Genomic DNA, 12166 nt, shown 5'->3' on the forward strand with positions numbered 1-12166 from the left:
TAATAATAGTTATTTTAATTGAATTTCGTTATTTTTGGTGTTGAACTATTCTTGTTTAAGGCTGTCGGAATCTGGATCCATCACATATCTAATCATGCATAGGATCAAGAATATGAATGATTCATGCACATAGTTTTCCCGCCAACAAAAGAGCAGGTTTTTTTTATTGTTCTTCTTAGAGGTGGATCTCCTCACTTCGCGTGGAGGTTTTTCCCTTTGTTTCCGCTTCCTCACGTAGGAGGGGTTTTTACATACATGCTTTTGAAGGGAAACTGCGTTTCCCCTTATTATTATGTTGAGCACTTGAAATAAACATCTTCAACTATACACACGTCCGTTGTTATTATTCCGTGTTATATATTATATTAGTATGTTATTACAGTCCACTTATTATTAATCTTTGAGATATTTGAGAGAGGCCTAAAATCTTCATATGGGCCTTCGAACAACTTTGAACCATATTTATAAAGCTTCTCAGGTAACTCAAGGAATTTTTTCTTATATTATTTTTATAATTGTGTGGTCCTTCGAGAAAACTCATTGGATAATCTTCGTACTGTTTTACGAAACACACACGGTTTCGGCTCACCTCATAGGTATATCCTGGCTGTGAAATCCTTCTCCTAAAGAATTCTTGCATAAAAATAGTGAGACACACCCATAATCTTTTGAGAATAATCATCGGAAAATCTTGTGGAGGATTCGTGTTGTTTTACGAAAAGCACGCGGTTTCGGCTCACCTCATAGGTGTGTCATGGCTGTGAGATCCTTCTCCTAAAAGAATTCTTACAATAAAATAGCAAGTCACAATTATTGATTATTCCTGATAAAATCTCCATACTCTTAGTGCAAATAAAAAGCACTTAAACCTCAAGTTTGGCGGATATAGGAATAAAATAAAATTGATGATTGTGACAGTTACTGATCTTGATCATTAACTAATAAAATATTTAATTTCTTTAGTAAAAGTATGGAGGAAGAGAATATCCATTCAACTCCTATCATGCAGAAACTTATCAATAATCCGGAATTACCGGAAGAGAAGATTGTGATCCTTAAAGAACTCGAATCCCTTCACTCATTGTGGAAAGAGCATTTCTTGGAAAATAATCCACAAGAAGAAAAAGAGATAAGAGAGACCAAAATCAAAGCAGAAATTGCTCTAGCCAAGACTAAGATAGCTCAGCGATGGCGTACAGGAAAAATCTTCACTCAAGATTTACAAATGGGGAAACAATTTATTCTTCAGTTACAACGTACTCTGAAGAAACTCCTCTTAAAGAATAATGAAGACATCAGCGCTGAAGTCGAAGCTAGATTGACTAAGAAGCTAATCTCTAAATAGGAGTCTTCTCTTTCAAGAAAATTAGAAAACTTCGTTCCTGGAAGCAACAATTCAGTGGTATAAACCATTAGAAGATCCGCTATCTCAAAATTATTTTGAATTCAATGAAGGAATTGATTCATTAATTTCCAAAATTGAGTTTGAAATATCAAAAAGGCCGGGAATGGAAAACAAATTGCAACAAAAATCAATAGAAGAAAGCGCAAATTCTACTGTAACATTTATCTCTCATAAAAAGAGCATTGTGCAAATCAATGTACGAAGCTTAATCAATAAGTTCAAAGGAGATCCTGAAGACGAAAATGTCCTTCTACAATTTTCCAATTGGAAAACTGCCTGGGAAAATCTTGTTATAGATATGAAAGAAATGCCGGGTTTCGTGGAAGCCATACTATTCCAGAAATTAAAGGAATGTGTAGAAGAACCAGTGCTGTCATTAGTGTCTGTGTTTGCATCTTGCTCTCCGTCGGCATACCGTGAGGCCATGAAATGCCTCACGGAATCGTATTAGTACCCAATAAAACTGGCAAACTCATACCTTTTAAAATCAACAGATCCTAATCAAGATGAAGCTACAATGGCCAATTCTATCTTAAAATCTTCCCAAGCCTTACAAGTACTAAAAGACGACCTCATAAATCAAAAAATCGATATGTATTAATTCACACTTATGCATGCGTTCTTAGGGGCTATGCCCTCTAAAATGAAGGCATATTGGGAAGGTCATAAATACAAATGTAAACAAGATTAACTCCATGAATTCGAAAGAAAGAATAAGTCGGAGGAATGTATGGAAGCTTGGACTGCAGGGAGAGTAGAAAATCTTAGCTCTTTCAGTTCATAGTTAAAGCTGTACAAAGTACGAATTCTGAACTCAAAAGCGGCGGATTCTCCATCAACAGCGAATAGTACATTTAGTGTATCAATAAAAGCAAACACTTGTTTATTATGCAATTATGATCATTTAACATCAAAATGCCTAAAAGCCTTAGGGATGTCTTTCCTAACACTGAAGGAATTATGTGTCTCTAAAGGCATTTGCGTCCGATGTCTGAAAACCTCATTCAAAGATCACTCATGTTAATTCAATGTAGATGGTGTCAAGAATCGTTTTATCAGTCCAACCATTCTCCGTTGACATGCCCTAAGAATAAATTTCGCACTAATCCTTTGCAGCTTTGGTCAACGAATAGGAAAAACATCCCATTTAAGGCCATCTAAAGACAAGCAATAAGTAAAGAAAATGACTTTGCCAAAATAGCCAAAATAATGGGAGAACAAATAAGCCAATCTATTACATCTATGATGAATCCTAAAAGCACAAGAAAACCAAATAATAAAAACAAATAGGTTGATTGGAAAAAAGAGAATATGTTAAGAAATACAAAATGACAAGATGTTAAGGATAATTTAAATAACAACTTAACTATATGTAAAGATATATAATAAATAAGAAATATAACAGCAAAAAATTATTATATTAAAGATCTTGTGTTTAATTCTTTTTCCTCTAATCAAACTCATAGTGTTAATACTATTAAATATAGAGGTATATCTGGTACAGTCTTATGTTATATAATTAATCCATACAATGAAAAAATTCAAAAAGTAAGATCATTATTCGATTCTGGCTCAAATACAACACTCATTCAAAGAGGAGTTGCTGAAAAATTGAATCTTGATGGTAATCCCATCATTTTAAATATGAATGTAGCGAGTGGTCAAAACATTACTTTAAAAGAATCAGAAGTAGTATTCTATATAATGAGTATTGATCGCACGTTTGTGTCAAAAAAAATAAGGGCAACAACTATTAAAGATATTGGTGATCCGTTGCAACCTAACTCATCAACCCAAATAATCATAATGACTTGAAAGGAATCACATTTACAGAAAGATATCCTATAAAAGTACATAGACCATTTCATCTCCTTGTAGGAGAACCCGTGTATTCACTACTGATGGAAACGAATCAAAGAGTTTCTCCGGAGATATCGATTCCATCAGCAAAGAAAACAAAATTAGGGTGGGTGATGAGAGGAGCAACAGGAATCAATATGAAAACTAAATATAAAGTATTCTCACGACTCAGTTCTTAATAATTATAAAATAGATTCAATTCCTTTGAATAATTATGAATGTTTCGATTTTAATAAATTTTGGTCAGGAGAAAATGTGGGAATAAGTGCACATGAACCTGACCATAAGTCAATGTCAGCTATGGAGTTCCAAGCAGAGGAACACATACGAGACACAGCTATATATAGCGAAATTCAAAAGTGTTGGTACGTCGAACTGCCATGGAGAAACAAAGATCCAAAAGGCAGAGAAATGACGAATAACTTTAACAGAGCATATGCTATGTGGAAAAAGGTTCTAACTACAGTTAAAAAAATAACATCTACCCTTAGTAGATGAAGCTTATAAAGATTTTATTATAAATGGATATGCAGAGAAAATTCCTACGGAATCTCTGCAAAATACAAATCACCCAATCTATGTGCTTAGTAGTCGTCCTGTGCTTAAACTTGATAGGGCTCCAACAAAGTGTAGAATTGTAATTAATGCATCAATGCCTGATCAGAAAAATAAAAAACGAACCCTAAATAAACTATTATTATTAGGACATAACTAAGGGTGATAATTTTGGTAAGAATAGAAAAGCGTGCGAGGAGAAAAGAAGAATTACTTATGGCATCATTGATTAAATAATATACATCTTCTTCTATCAATCATGAACGTTATCATTCCCGCCTTTATTATTCAAAATTAATATGATATGAGATGGTGATAGTCGATAGAGAACTGAATAAAATCCCCAAAATGACGTCGCCTTCTGTCTGGATTTATGAAAATGGAGGCCCAGGAATTTGGAAAATACTTACCGGATGAGAAACAAATGGTTTGTCGGATTTGTCGATATAAATGTGCCTTTAATCCCCTGTCTAGAATTACACGCCACTCATTATCCTCATCTCATAACAAGAGTATGGATATTCATCTATAAAATCAATTTGACGATGAATACATCAAGTCAGACTTTAACTTTGATCTCACAACGATGTTTATTGCATGTAATATAACCTTATCCATTGCTAATCATCTACGTTCAAAAAATTTATGGAGAAATACAAGGGTAAACATATCCCTTCCCGAGGAACCATCATTAAATTAATGGAGGATGTTGGTACTGATGTCATATATAGAAATACATATAAAAATGTTTTGAGTCATCCACACCAAATGATGATCAAGTTATCAGTAAAAAGTATTTACGAATATCGAAATGGAACTCTGAATTTTGTACTATCTCACAGTAAGTATTCAATTTTTTTTTAAATCTAACCATAAAATATGATTCTATTTTAGCTAAACATATCAAGAATTATGATACACAACTCATTAAATAGCAAAAACAACTGCTTAAATGGTCACAACAACGGAGGTAGTAGCTTTGGATGGTTCGCAACTAGTTTATCTGAGACTAGTTTCCTCACTTAAAGACTTGGGTATGATAATTAGGTTTTCCAATATTACATACTCAATAAATATTACTTTTTTTATCACTAAAGGCTTAGCTATGGTTGATGGGCTCCAAGAAATGGTGTTCAGAAAACTCATAAAAGGCAAAAACAACTGTTTAAATGGTCACAACAACGAGGGTAGTTACTTTGGGTGTTGCATTATAATTAACAATTGTGTATATCCATCATGATAATAGTATGTTGTTATATAAGCATACCTAAATAACAGGGAAAAATCTTTTTTTGATGCTCTTAATAGGGAGTAATATCGCCGGACATTACTACATAATTAGCTTTTGCTCTAAATCTTTACAATGAATTTATTTATAACATTTTTTTATTAGTATATTTATTGTCTAATTTTATGATTTTGACATTTACTTTATTATTAATAATTAGTAAGATCTCATCGGTAGAGATATATCTATCCTGTGCACAATTGTATATAACAACTTCCACATGAAGAAGAGGGGTGATTATCTTTTTGATTAAACTCCACGTCTCGCTTGTGTATTGCAACCTAAAGTTATGACATATTTAACTGAATTCCGATGTTAAAACAAGAAAAAATTATCTGGATCAATCTATTATTTCAATATTCTGTATTTATAATTTATTATTATTAATAGTTATATGATTTTAATTTTGTATATTTAACTTAAATGTTTAATGGTTTATTTTTTAGTATGTAGATTATATTTAATTAAAGCCTTCTTTTTTAAACTTTGAGCTTCAAATATATTTCAAATACTCTACTTTGTCGTTTCATTAGCTATTATTCTGAGAATAAGGTTCATAATGAATTACAATTTCATGGAGTGTGACGTTTTCAAATCTAGTGTAACGGATAAAAAAACGTCGAAGTCAATTATACGTAGTATATCTTCATTAAACATTTTGCTAATAAATACATTCGTTATACCCTCAAAAATCATAATAAAGCAGGCAGATGATAATCACATCAGTATTTTAAACAATGACACCATATGTATTTTTCCCCCCTCCTCCTTGCACGCGTTTTTCTCTACAATATTATCAACTATAGACATAACATGCTACCTCAAATCACTGAGTTAATACTACATTCAAAATTGTATAACTATATTGCTACGATAGATATAACTAAAATGTTTTTATCTATACGATTAAAGAATAAATCAGACATGGATATGTTAAGATTTATCTGGAGTGACTCAGATAAATCTCCTCCGCAAATGTTTCGATTTACAAGAATCCCATTTGGATGTGTATGCAGTACATTTATCGCAAGCTATTGTCTTCAAAAAACCGCTAAGAAATGGATTAAAAAATATCCAAAAGCTGTAAACATAATATTAACAAAAACATACATGGACGACATCCTCATTGGGGATGATTTGGAGCCATGGGTAATTGACCTAATACAAGAAATCCTCTTAATTATTGATAGTGGAGGATTCAAAGGTCATAAAATTACAGCCAATAGTGTAAATATATTAAATGCTATTGACAAAGAAAAAGTAGACTCATCAGAGGTCGTATCCATATTAGGTCTTAAACTCGAACAAAGAACAATTCAATAAAAATTTGATCTAGATAACAAATTCAAACAATTTGATTGCAATACAACAAAGATTACTCGTAGAGACATAGTATCTCTATCGAGTCAAGTATATGATACTCAAGGTTATGTTTCACCTTTCATAATGAAATTTAAACAAACAATACCGATGCTATGGCACAATAAGACCACTTGGGATGAGAACCAATTAACAAACATGGTAAAACTGTCGTGGGGGGGGGGACGGATAGCCTTATAGCCTATCTTTCCATACCAAACCCGAGTTACGAGTACTGGAAAAAAAAATGTGAAAGGAAAGTAACTTAGACATCCTGGCAAGAAAAGAATCATTTAGCCGTTACAAATATATATAAAAAACATCGCCAGGACATAGTTTAACAATATTAATAAATCATATTGTTTCTTGAAGTCACACTTCACTCTACTAGTCCTGGGAGGACTTGCAGCCTTACAACCTGGGAGTCTGCCAATTCCGGTCGAAAATGAGTAGGATATGCAAGATCACCAGAGGCAGAAAATGTCGTATTCCTTCAGAAATGCCATTTTCTGGGGGTATGTCGGAATCTGGATCCCTCACATATTCAATCATGCATAGGATCAAGAATATGAATGATTCATGCACATAGTTTTCCCGCCAACAAAAGAGCAGGTTTTTCTATTGTTCTTCTTACAGGTATATTTTTCCCTCCTCACTTCGCGTAGAGGTTTTTTCCCTTTGTTTCCGCTCCCTCACGTAGGAGGGGTTTTTACATACATGCTTTTGAAGGGAAACTGCATTTCCCCTTATTATTATGTTGAGCACTTGAAATAAACATCTTCAACTATACACACGTCCGTTGTTATTATTCCGCGTTATATATTGTAGTATCACCAACGGGATGTATTATGTATGATGATGTGAATGATAGTTGTTATTGTATATATATATTTATTAGATTTAAGCTATCATGAGTTATTGTTATTTTGATATTATGTTTGATGATAAAAGATGTGTTGACAGGTTTATTCCTGAGTTGTGTGTCTGGATATGATACGCGTATGATGAGTAATCACCAAGGTCAATCATCACATGCTGGGAGCATGTGATGAGGTGAATCGGAGAGTTCTAGAACAACTAGCATTAGACCCCAAACGTCTATAAATATATGTTATGATGTATGTAGGGGAATCAATCGCCAGATTATCTCCGAAGAACTAAGTAATAAATAAGGCAGTGTGCAAACGTACTACGTGATTCTTATTATCAACCCTAAACTCCAAAACAACAACTTAAGGTAGGCCTAATAGTTATCCCATTAATCACAGCGGTGTTCTCATTTGACTCCCACTAAATTGTATCCTGAGAAGGAAGTTAATTAAATATTGATCTTATATTAATCCAACTAAAAAATATAAGTAAACTTTGTAGTAGCCTTTTCCACGATTGCTAGAAAAGGACACTTCAAATTGGCGCAGTCGTTAGGATACTGTCAGTCTTGAGCAACTTTTGCTCTTGCTTTAGTTTATTTTTGTTATCGGCCGAAAATCGCAAATGTACAGTAATGTAAAAGTAGATTTTGTAAACATCTCTCAAGATGTAAGTACGGTATAGGACCTAATATTTGAAAAACCTCCCAAGGAGAACGGCAGTGACGTAATCTTAATGCTGTAGAGGGCAGGGGACGAAAAGTTTCTCAGTATTCCTATAAAGTAGAATCAATACGCAAAATCACTGTCCACCCTACAGTTTAGTGTAGTAAATTTACGGAGGATAGTTATTAGGTCTGACTGTAGATTTCTTAAAGAAATATGTAATTAGTAACCCAAAAAATAAATTTAAGTCAATGATAAAATTTAATGTCGGTTAAAAATTATTGAATTATCATGTGACTTAAGGGGAATGGGATGAGTGGGAGTATATAGACAAATTTATATATGTTATCTCTTTTGTATAATTATTTTGTGTTTATGTATTAAATTTTACATGTATATATTTATGTATGTGGGATCGAAGAATATCATCTGACATACATGTTCACTCCGTGTGGGGCATCTATAGCAGATATATATTTGGAGATGAGTAATTAAATTAAAGATTATATTATTAAGACGGGAGGGAATAAAACTACCTAAATGCATAAATGCAAAGGAAGTCTTTACACATAATATAAGGAAAGTAAAAGTAGAAGAACACAAGGGGGTAGAGATAATTAGTAGAATCATGTATCTATATATATTTCTTTAGACTAAGCTAGGGTGAGACGAATAGTGATACGCCCATTTGATTCAAGTTTTGATTCTGAAATAAGTTTTGATTACGCTTTGAGGTCAGGATAAATAGTAAATCGCTGTCTTGCCAAATTAAGTTTTTATAAAATTACTGACCTATTTGTTTTAACAATTTAAAGGACAGAAAATGCAGACATCAGGCGACAATCTCAATTCCATCGAGGCACAGACCTTAACCAGGGAACAGCTAAATTGTATATTGTCCAACAGGTCAATAAAGCATCAAAACAATTTCAGGGGAACCAAAAGAACCCCTGAAGGCGTATGATGGTAGTACTGACTTCCATTACTGGAAAATCGGTGCTTTGTCCAAGCTGAAGGATACAGGGGTGGATGAGATTCTCATGTGTAAATGGGTGGCGGAGGCCATGTGTGGTCCCGTGGAACAGACAGTCCGGCACATAGTCATGGACACATATTTTACCTTTGACGAGAGTTTAGGGGTCCCCCTGGAGAAAGTCAAGGGCGTAACACATTTAATGGAGCGGTTAGACACCGCCATTAATAGTGTTGGGGGGAAAGAAGAGGTGATGGCAGCCTTTCAAATGAGATTGCAGAGGACAGGGGAAGGTACTAAAAAGTACTTTTTCATATTAAAGAACCTCTGGCTTACGGCCTATGGTCCTACGAAAGACACGGACCATAGTGCTTTTAAGAAGCAGTTTTTGCAGGGCCTGTTAAATAGGGTAATTGCAAAAGCTACTAGGAAAATAAATTATGACCATCCTGAGATGACGGCAGAAGAAGTGCTTCGACATGTAGAGCACTATGAGAGGGCGGATCAGGTCGATTATGTCGACCAAAAGGTATATAAGAGGGATTGGGGACGAGCTGTGCCAAGTAAAGCACCCAATGTAAATGCCCCAAAGCCCCATTACGCCATGGTTGAACCCATGGAGGTAGATGCAATAAGTCTTCCCACGCAAGGAGACCATTGCTTGATCCACCCTCAGGGTCGTCACAAAATGAAGGATTGCTTCATAGTAAAGAAGTATAAAAGGGAGGAAGAAGAAAGACAGGGCGCTACTGCGGCACCGAGGTTTAAACAGAAACCAAAGTGTTTTATCTGTCAAAAGGAGGGGCATATTAAAAGAAATTGCCCCTTGGCTAAAAATAAGCCGGAAAACTCTTAAGGGGGGAAGAACCCCCCTTAGGTATTATTTCCCAAAGCGACGCCATCGTGGACAGCACAAATACCAAAGGGGATCTGACGCATCCAAAAGACTTTGGGGAAGAAACTACAATGAGCAAATTTGCTGAATCGAGTTTAGCAAGCTTAAATCTGCCAGGTAGTCAGCCAATTTGGTTCTGGGCCAAGTTGGGTGGTATGCGGTTTCAGGGATTAGCAGACACTGGAAACCAGGCACTCGATCTTATTGACGAGGCATTATGGAGGAGGTCAAATACTTGCAAGGACCTGAAAAAGGCGGACATTGTAGTGGGTTCAGTAGGGGATAATAGGTTAGATATTATTGGTATTCCTACTGAACCGGTTGAAATCATGGTGGAAAATTTAGAAGAACCATGGAAGATAAACCCCCTAGTAGTTCGTGGGCTAGGGGTGCCATTTATACTATCACTGAAAACTATGAGACAGCTGTCCATATCATTAGAATTAGGTGAGGATATCATTGCTAGGGTTGGGACTAGCGGGACAGAAATTCGGTTAACAGAATATCTGGGTTCTGACGAGGCAATGGAACTTGTCTCCACTTTAATGTTAATTGACTGTGAAGAAGTTGCTGAGGTAATTATTACTGAGAAGACGGTAATTCCCGTAGAGAAGACGGTAATAATTGAGGCTACAGCCAAAGGGTACAAGGTAACTGATGACGGCACATCAAATATTGTATGGTTTACAGCAACTGAAGAAGATTGGAAAATAAATCTTGAGTCACAATTAACAGAAGTGAGGATGACGAGGCGGGGCGATAGTCGAGTAAAATTAGTCATTTTGACTGTTGAAGAAAAACCCGGCGGATAGCTCCAGGAAGAAAAATAGGAACTATCCGACGATTGAAGCGTTACACGCCAACTCATGAAAATTTGTTAGCTTCAATGGAGATGGAGAAAATCTGCCCTCCATCTGAAGAACTTGAAAAATTAGACCCTAATATTAATTATTCACTAGTACTAGATAAATGTTTCAATATATTGGAAAACCTATTAAAAGAGTAGCTAGTGAGGCGGAGAAAATTAAAAATGAAATTAATATTATGTTTGGGGGGAGAGTTCGAAAGAATGATTATCTGAGCGGTAATGAACGGGCACTAGTAGAAGAGTTATTATATAGATTTTATGGTATATTATCAAAAGACTCCTCCAATGTAGGCCGCACGGAAATATTAGAGTTTGCGGTGAATACTAGTGAAAATGAACCGGTGAAGGCAAAGGTTAGACCTATGAATCCAGCTGTGAAAGAAAGTTTTAAAGGACAACTTCAACAATGGATTGAGGAAGGAATAATTGAACCGACCATAAGTGAATGGGGATCAGCGTTAGTTCCAGTAAAAAAGAAAGATGGAACATGGAGATTTGCTACGGATTATAGGGATTTGAATAGTATAACTAAATCGGATGCATATCCTATAGCTCATTCCATGGAATTGTTAACAGATCCACAAATTGGAAAGGCAAAGTACTCGTTTCAGTGGATATGGCTGGGGCATACTTTGCAGTACCTGTGAAAGAAGAGGATCAGAACAAGTTAACAATTGTTTCCCCATTTGGGACTTATAAATTCCTTCGGATGCCTTTTGGACCCAAGAATGCGTGCGGGACATATGCACGATTAATGCGTCAAGTTTATGGTCCACAACTAGACCGGCGAGGACTCCTCGGATTCTTTGATGACAATCTCATCTTAGGATGTACGTTCATGCAAACACTATGTAGATTTGCTGAATTTATGCTCAGGACTGAGAAGGCTAATCTCAGGGTAAAGGCTACGAAAACAGATTTGTTTACGCCTATGACGAATTGGTTAGGGCACGAGATAGGGGGAGGACATGTTGCTCCGGCTGATAGACTAGTAGAAGCTGTTCAGCATTGGCCTATTCCTGCTAACAAGAGGGATCTCCAAACCTTCTTGGGCAAGACCTCTTATTATCGTAAATTTATAGCATCATATGCTAAAATAGCTGAACCAATTGCAAAACTTCTCCGCAAAGATGTAGAATGGCAGTGGGCTAAGAGCCAAGATGAAGCATTTAATGAATTAAAGAAAAGGTTGCAGGTAAAACCATTATTAAATACCCCAGACTTTTCAAAAGAATTTATTGTTGAAACAGATGCTTCAAATTTTGCCATTGGCGCCGTGTTAACGCAAATAGGGGATGATGGTAAAGAACATCCGATTGCGTACGGTAGCAAGTCCCTTAATCAATCACAAAGAAATTATTCTGCAACGCAGAAGGAATTGCTAGCTGTAGTCGAGTTTGTAGAACATTTTAAGTATTTTATAATGGG

General features: G+C 35.4%; 2 long non-coding RNA genes across 3 annotated transcripts; both read left to right on the top strand.

The window, feature by feature from the left end:
- The first annotated feature begins 322 nt into the window (after positions 1–322).
- On the top strand, positions 323–2830 carry LOC121127173 (uncharacterized). Of its 2 annotated transcripts, none has more exons than XR_005867606.2 (2): positions 323–747; positions 964–2830. It is a non-coding gene; the product is annotated as an uncharacterized lncRNA (long non-coding RNA). The 2 variants fall into 2 exon arrangements; XR_005867605.2 differs by having other exon boundaries at positions 323–478.
- Positions 2831–3854: 1024 nt separating this feature from the next.
- Positions 3855–5592, top strand: LOC139906870 (uncharacterized). Its single transcript, XR_011782972.1, has 2 exons — positions 3855–4661; positions 4715–5592. It is a non-coding gene; the product is annotated as an uncharacterized lncRNA (long non-coding RNA).
- Positions 5593–12166: the final 6574 nt, after the last annotated feature.

The sequence above is a fragment of the Lepeophtheirus salmonis genome, chromosome 12, assembly GCF_016086655.4.
Source record: "Lepeophtheirus salmonis chromosome 12, UVic_Lsal_1.4, whole genome shotgun sequence".
Classification (NCBI taxonomy): Eukaryota; Metazoa; Arthropoda; class Copepoda; order Siphonostomatoida; family Caligidae; genus Lepeophtheirus; species Lepeophtheirus salmonis.